The 6,550-nt window shown below is 39.7% G+C and overlaps 1 pseudogene; it reads left to right on the top strand.

The window, feature by feature from the left end:
- The first annotated feature begins 4,042 nt into the window (after positions 1-4,042).
- LOC102870251 lies at positions 4,043-4,982 on the top strand (annotated as a pseudogene).
- The last annotated feature ends 1,568 nt before the right edge of the window (positions 4,983-6,550 follow it).

Genomic DNA, 6,550 nt, shown 5'->3' with positions numbered 1-6,550 from the left:
AGTTTAGGGCTGTTGTATATAGGGTCACTATGAGTCACAAGCGACTCGATGGCACATAACAACAACAACAACTAGTAGGAATCATACTATACATAGTTGGGAGAATGATGGGCAGTCTCCTCCTGTTCAATTAACTGCCTCTGAAAACCAGCTATGGTTGATTCCAACTTGGCACAGCAACAATACTTCGTGTTTTGACATTTTCTTTTCCCAACTTATTTTAAATTAGTTTTATTTTGTTGTAATTTAAATGAAAATGTACAAATCATATTTTTTTTAACTCATTTATTCATACACATTTTATTTTATAGTGTGAATCATAATTAATTACAGTGTTTGATGAATCCTTTATTATATATTGTCTTTACCTTCACTCAATTTTATTTTAAAAAGATTATCTTAATAAAAATAACAAAAGTTACACATTTTCTTTGAATTAGCATAGTATACTTAGTTATGAAAATGTTTCTTGTCAGGAGAGGTAAAAATGTTGTAAAAAAGATAATATAATACATACATTAACTATTAATGTAATGTACTTAGGAAAATAATTTGTGGGGAGAAAGTGGTTGGCAAAAATGAAAATACAGTTTGTGATATTTTGCCATAGTTCTTCGGAAAAAAGTTTGGAAAGTCTTGCCCACAAATCCTAAGTTGTTACCTTTGCCCTCAATCTTTGGAGAAAGGATTTGGGGGACCTTCCAAGTTACTTTCTTTGCTTAAAAGGTTGTTGCTTTTTTAAAAAATTATTATTAATTTCAATGAAAATTTACAGAGACTTTGGATTTCCATTCATTCATTGTTGCATTTTTTTTTCCCTCCCAACGCTCCTCCCCTAGTACACTACCCTCTTGGAAAAGTAAAAGAAAAATTCTTCCATTGTTTTACAATCCCTCCCCCCAGGTCCACTCCACTATGCAGCCTTAGCTCTGGACTCCTGTCATGACAAAAATACCTAATAACATATCCCTTTTAAACAGTTTTCTACCTCATCTGTTTCAATGCAGTATACATTATTAAACCCATCTTTCTCAGTCTACTCCCAACCCCGAGGTCAGTACTGTTTTACAACAGTGGCACCATGCAGCATTTGTCCTTTTGTGACTGAAATACTTTACTCAGCATAATGTCCTCCAGGATCACCCATTTTAATAATATTGCATGAGTTCCTTGTTTTTCAATGCAGTGTAGTATTCCATTGTGTGAATATACCACAACTTCTCTATCCATTTTGTTTGTTGATGGACACTTAGGTTGTTTCCAACTCCTTGCTATTGTGAACATAGCCCCAATAAACATGGGTGTGCATATATCTGCTTGGGTGTCAGTTATGGTCTCTTTGGGGTATATTCCCAGTAGTGGAATTGCTGGGTCAAATGGTATTTTTATTTGCAACTTTTTGAGAAAGCGCCACAATGCTTTCCACAGTGGTTGCACCATTTTACACTCCCACCAACAGTGAATAAGGGTTCCAGTTTCTCCACAACCTCACCAGTATTTGTTGCTTGCTGTTCTGTTAAATTTTGCTATTCTGACTGGGGTGAGATGATATCTTATAGTTGTTTTGATTTGCATCTCTCTTAGGGCTAGGGATTTTGAGCATTTCTTCATGTGCTTGTTGGCCATCTGAAAGTCTTCTTTGGTGAAGTGTCTGTTCATATCCTGTGCCCATTTTTCAGTTGGGTTATTTACTTTTATCTTGTTGTGGTGCTCAAGTATTTTATAAATTCTGGATATAAGTCCCTTATCTGATATGTCATTATCAAATACTTTTCCCCAGTCTGTGGCTTCCCTTTTTACCCTGTTGGAGAAGTTTTTTGATGTGCATAGGGATTTGATTCTTAGAAGGTCCCGTTCATCTATTTTATCCTCTCCTGGTTATAGGTTTTTCAGGATACTTGGAAGACTGGTTACCTTGTGGATTAGGACTACTAGAGTTCATCCAAGGTTTTTTTTTTTTAATGAAGTTTATAGTCCTTGGTTTTAGTCCTAGGTCCATGATGCCCCCTTGAGTTGGTTTTGTCTATGGAGTGAAGTGTGAATCCTGCTTGAGTCTTCTGCAGATATTTTTCCAGTTTTGTCAACACAATTTGTTAAAAAGGCTGCCGTTTCCCCACTTAACTGATTTCATCTCCTTGTCAAAAATGAGTTGTCCATAGGTAGATAGGCTGATTTCTGGGTTCTCAATTCTATTCCATTGATCTATGTGCCTCTCATTGTACCGGTACCCTGCTGTCTTAACCACCATGACAGTATAGTAGGATTTGAAATCAGGGAGTGAGATGAGAGCACATATTTTTTTAACTTATGTAACAAAACAATCCAATGAATTTTTAAAAATACAATTCATTTTAAGCTGGAACTATCTGTCTTTTACATAAAATGTAATGTCTTTACTATAAATTAAGATAAAGGTTTATTTCATAATATAGATATTAATACTATTTTTTAAAAAGAAATGTCAAGTGTATTTTCCTTCTTTATATATTTCACTATAATACTTTGCTTTGTGTTTTTAAGTTGCTCTTTGAAATTTTTTGTTCAACACTCTTGCATCATCATGTCTTTCTTCGACTTTAGCTTCTCCACATTCAAGACTAAATTTCTTGGGACATCCGTTTTTATCTTTTCTTTCTTTACTTTTCTTTTTAAAAGGCTTTGTGATGTCATTCCACAACTTGTCTGGTCTTCAGTTGTTAATGTTCAATGCACCAAACCAATTCTTCAGATATTTTTCAAATTCCTGTGGGATAAACTAAAGTTCATATTTTGGCTCTTATAGATTTGTTTTGATTTTTATCATGATATTCAGAACTTTGATCTCATTACGGTATGAAGATAGCATGATAAAGCTTTTCATGATCAGTGACTTATTTAATGCAAATACTTTAAACAAACAATCATAAATGACAACTATTTGCATGGATCTTGTTGGATGAACTACACAGGAATCAAATCAGCAACCTCTGTGCAAAGAGACTGAAAAATTCAATATCAACAGTTAGAACAAGACCAGAAACTTACTGTGGTACAGATAATCCACCCTTATAAGCAAGTTCAAACTGAACGTATTTGTACAAGAAATAGCTAGCAGGAATGGCCATTTGGAGTTCACTTATACAATAACCAAACTATGACAAATTTGTTTTCACACTTTCCTGTGAAAATTAGTATTTTTGCAGAGTGGTATATGCATTGGATTGTTTCTTTGGTTTTGTCCATATACATTTAGACAATAGACTAGACCAATTTAGCACTGAAATTACAAAAGAATATCACTGGTATTACTTAGCTTTAAAAATTCTTTTTTTCACTAATTTATTAAAACATAAAAACCATTTCATTGAATAAATTCTTACAGGTTATTATTCCATTTGTAAATTAGCTAGTCCTTCCTAATTCTAGTTCAAAGGTTTTTTTTGATGCAAAAAGAAGGTTTAAGGAAATTATTTCAAAATAGGTTCTTTTTAGATTTCAGAAGAGAAATCAGCTAACAGAAGTTTTTTTTTTCTCTTTTCACTTCTAACAAAACATTCATGAACGCCAGAGACTCTTGGCACTTGTAGGGATGAACACGTACAGTGTTAATAATGTGTGCCAGGAGTAGATGGGGAACTAAATTATCTCAATAGGAAATCCTGTAGAATTTCCTCTCATTTGATTTGTGACTCTCTGGTGAGCTACAGCATATGAAGACAAGTAGGCATAAACTGAAAGAAGGGCTTGTTCCAGTCTGAGACTCAAGTTTCGTGGAGCCTTCTTTAAGAAAAAGAACAAAATTAACAGGCACTGGGGCCTCGGGGAGGCTGCTGCAGATGAAGAGGAGGCCGGCAGCAGTGGTGGAAGACGGGGGCAGGCGGGGTTAGGGAGTCTGGAAAGGCAGGTGGTTTGGACCCTCCGGCCCCGCCGCCGTCGTTTCCCTAGAGGTTTTGATCAGAGGAACATCTGGAGCAGTTGTTGGTTGGCTCCTCTGGCTGATGGTATGTTGAGTCACACGGGCTAGCAGCTGAGAGGGCATCTGATCCTGAGGGGGCCATTCTAGAGGCCAGGTCACCAGTACGATAGGCCAGTGTGTCACCAAGTGCAAGAATCCTTCATCAACCCTGGGCAGAAAGAATGGAGACCGCGACCTCACCAGCAAGTCACACAGCAGGCGGGGCGCAGGTCACTTGTGGGGAGCAGGTACCAGCCTGTGGCAAACCAGGTGGGAACATCCTCGTCAATGGGGCCAAGAAGGTGGAGGCTACCACCAAGGCCTGCCAGCTGCCAACATCCTCGGGAGAGTCCAGGTCCAATGGCGAGGAGTCTTCCTTACAGAGGTTGGCAGAGCTGTTCAGGCGCTACAAGGATGAGCTTGTGGATGCAATTTTGGAGGAAGGCCTGGAGCGTTTTTGCAATGACCTATTTGTCGACCCCACAGAATTACGAGTGCTGCTCTTGTTTTGGAAGTTCCAGGTTGCTACTATGTGCAAATTCACCAGGAAGGAGTTTTTTGATGGCTGCAAAGCATTAAGTACAGACAGCATTGATGGGATCAGTGTATGGTTCCCCAGCCTCTTAGTAGAAGCCAAACAAGAGGACAAATTCAAGGATCTCTACTAGTTTAGATTTCAGCTTGGCCTGGACTCTGAAAAAGGGCAACGGACACTGAACCAGGAAATAGCCATAGCCCTGTGGAAACTAGACTTTACCCAAAACAATTCCCCCTCCCCTTACCTCCTTCCCTTGTTGGCTCCACTTCCTAAGAGAGAACCCCTCAGATCAAGAGCATCCCTTGGGACACTTGGAACATGTTCTTCAACTTTACTCAGGTGATTTGCCCAATTTCAGCAACTGGGGGTAGGGGTAGGGGGCGGCTGGCGGCTGGCCAATCCTCTTTGACACCTTTGTGGAGTGGGAAACAGCATAGGAAAAAAGAAGAGCAGGCAAGAGGTGCATCCAGCTCAGGGCCTGAGGGCTTGTGTCCTGATGAGCCGATTTAGCAGCAAGGATCTGTCTGCTGCCTGTGACCTACCAAGGAATTGGACCTTTCTTTCTGGAAATCACTGAAGATCCAGATATTTTCTACTTTACATTTTTTTTCTGCCTTGTATCTGAAAGGACTCTGAAATGCTGTATCATGTTTTAGGCACTTTCTTCTTTTTCTTTTCTTTGGTTATTTTGGTTATTTGTTTCATTTGGGGATCCTTGGAAATATTTGAACCTGGCTAAAAAAAATTAAAAATCCATAAAAAAAATTAACAAGTGCATATGTGGAGTAGATCAGCTGGGAGGCTGGGCTCTATGAGGAGAAATGTGGCGTCAGGATTGGAGGAAGACTCATCAAGTTATGCAGATGACACAACCTTGCTTACTGAAACTGAGGAGGAACTGAAGCACTTGCCTTCAATAGAGATTGAGGCTCAACATCAAGAAAACAAAAATTCTCACCACAAGGCCAGTTGCAGTATCCAGATGGATGGTGAAGTAATTAACAGCTTTAGTTTACTTGGCTCCACAATCAGTACTCTTGGTACTAGTAGCCAGGAAATCAAAAGACAAATTGTATTGGGAAAGTCTGCTGTAAGGGACCTCTCCAGAGTACTGAAGAGCAACCATGTCAGTCTGGAGACTAAGGTGCACCTGGTCCAGGCCATGGTCTTAGCAATTACATATAATGCATCAGAAAGCTGGACAATGACTAGGGATGATAGAAGGGAAATTGATGCCTTTGAGCTGTGGTGTTTGAGAAGGATATTGACTATAACATGGACCGCTAGCAGAACAAACAGGTTCGTCTTGGAGAGGTTGAATCCAGGCTGCTCCTTGGAGGCAAGGATTCTGAAGCCCCGTCTTACATATTTTGGGCTTGTTGCAAGGAGGAACCAATCCTTGGAGAGGGACATTATGCTTAGAAGGGTGGAGGGACAGCACAACAGAGGAAGACCCTCAATGAGATGGATTCAATGACTGGAGTAATAGGAGTAGGAATGTTAGAGACGGTGAGGTTGGTTCAGGATAGAGCAGGGTTCAGAGCTGTTGTACATAGGGGTCGCTGTGAGTCACAGGCAATTTGACGGCACATAACAACAACAACTCATAAACAAGGGAGTTCTTGCGGCAAGAAGCTGAGCTGCAATCCTAAAGGCACGCAGTTAGAGTTTACCAGCTGCTCTGCAGTAGAGGGATGAGCAACCTCCTTCGTTGCTGTTAACTGCAGAGGCTCTGCTATGGGTTAGTTCCTACTTGATGGTACACAACTACAATAACTCCTGAACAACGTAGAGGACTATGGGCACTAACATCCATAGTTGTGAAATCTCTGTATTATTTGCAGCTTACCCTTTAACAACATGATTTTGAGCTGTATGGGCCCACATACTAGAATGTCCCTCCCTACTGTTACTACATCAGCTGATGTGTTTCCGGATTCCCTTAAAACAAACTACTCTCATGGAAATAATTAGCCAACACTTGAGCTAACTGAAATAGAAACAGAGGGGGGGGGAAACCAAAACACACCCACGTGTAAGTGACTGATACATAACTGTACAAAAGGGAATATGAATTT

Source organism: Elephantulus edwardii, unplaced genomic scaffold (assembly GCF_000299155.1).
Source record: "Elephantulus edwardii isolate Elephantulus edwardi_28Jun2011 unplaced genomic scaffold, EleEdw1.0 scaffold00324, whole genome shotgun sequence".
NCBI classification, from domain to species: domain Eukaryota; kingdom Metazoa; phylum Chordata; class Mammalia; order Macroscelidea; family Macroscelididae; genus Elephantulus; species Elephantulus edwardii.
Note: the sequence above shows the minus strand (reverse complement) of the source record. Positions and strands in the feature narration are given on the sequence as shown.